Raw genomic sequence first — 1126 nt, forward strand, 5'->3', positions numbered from 1 at the left:
TGTTTTATTCTAGACATGGATTCTATTCTATTTTTTTTTTTTGACACTTATGCCATTTTGCACGAGTCCTGATTAATTGCTGACCCTTTTAATTACCTTTTTACTTTTAATTACTGGAGACATTTTGTAAAAAAAAATGCATTTAAAACTAAACTTAAATAATAATGTAAATAATCTTTTATTTGTCGATTTCGTTAGTCTGGAAAAATGGTATGTCTGGAGTGTCACTGTGGGAAAACAAAAGCACAGTTTTTGCTTCTTATATTTTTGAAACATTGTGAGAATGATCAAAATAATGTTTTACTTAAAGATCCCTTTCAGGCTCATTTGATAAAATTCATACTGAGATTGATAAGAGAAGTGCAAGAGAGAACCTTTAACTTCCCATCTCTAATTTTGTGCATTTTAAGAGAAAGCGCTTATCAGGTATAGAATCTCAGGAATGCATGCAGAGCCTAACAGCAGTAAGGAGGCTTTCTGGATGATCTGTCATACTCAGCATTTAGATAACCTTTGTTCAGGACTCAGGAGGCCATGTTTGCTCACTCTCATAGCTAATTCATAAGGGGTGTGACTGACTGAATTTTTCAGGTTCTATAAAAATGTGTGGGACTGTAGGAGAATCTACCTATATCACGTCTGCTTGTCAGACACATCTACAGTAGGCTATTGTTTGTTGTTGACTGTATGACCTCACCTTTCTCTTGTCAGTAAAGAGGGAGTTCCCCACTCTGAAGTGTCAAAGTCAGAAAGCCACACTTTTTTTTTATATACTTTCCTACACTTTTTTTTTTCCTGCAGTTTAGAAGGAATGAAGTAATCTTCTCAAAATAGTGGGTTTTTTTCACCCGATTTTTCGCTCGCCGACAGGTTTTGCGAAATCGCCGGCAAATGCCTGAAATCGGAGGCAAATCGGTGCTCGTTCATGCGAGTGACAATCACGCAGTGTGAATTATCAAAGACGCGATCTGAGAGAATCGCCGACGCCCGTGAATGCTAAATTTCATTTCAACGCCGTGAATTTGGCATGCTAAATATCTGGAGCTGTCGGCGATTCACAATCCTGCTGTGTGAAATGAGTTCTGACTGAAAAACACATCGGCGATGACCTACAGCCAATGAGAGA

General features: G+C 37.9%; 1 protein-coding gene across 1 annotated transcript in view; it reads left to right on the forward strand.

Annotated features, from left to right (window-relative positions):
- The window catches only part of LOC107690674 (niban-like protein 1), a 31192-nt gene that overhangs the window by 1273 nt on the left and 28793 nt on the right, over window positions 1-1126 (forward strand). The window lies entirely within an intron of this gene.

This window comes from Sinocyclocheilus anshuiensis, unplaced genomic scaffold (assembly GCF_001515605.1).
Source record: "Sinocyclocheilus anshuiensis isolate Anshui unplaced genomic scaffold, SAMN03320099.WGS_v1.1 scaffold2041, whole genome shotgun sequence".
Taxonomy (NCBI): domain Eukaryota; kingdom Metazoa; phylum Chordata; class Actinopteri; order Cypriniformes; family Cyprinidae; genus Sinocyclocheilus; species Sinocyclocheilus anshuiensis.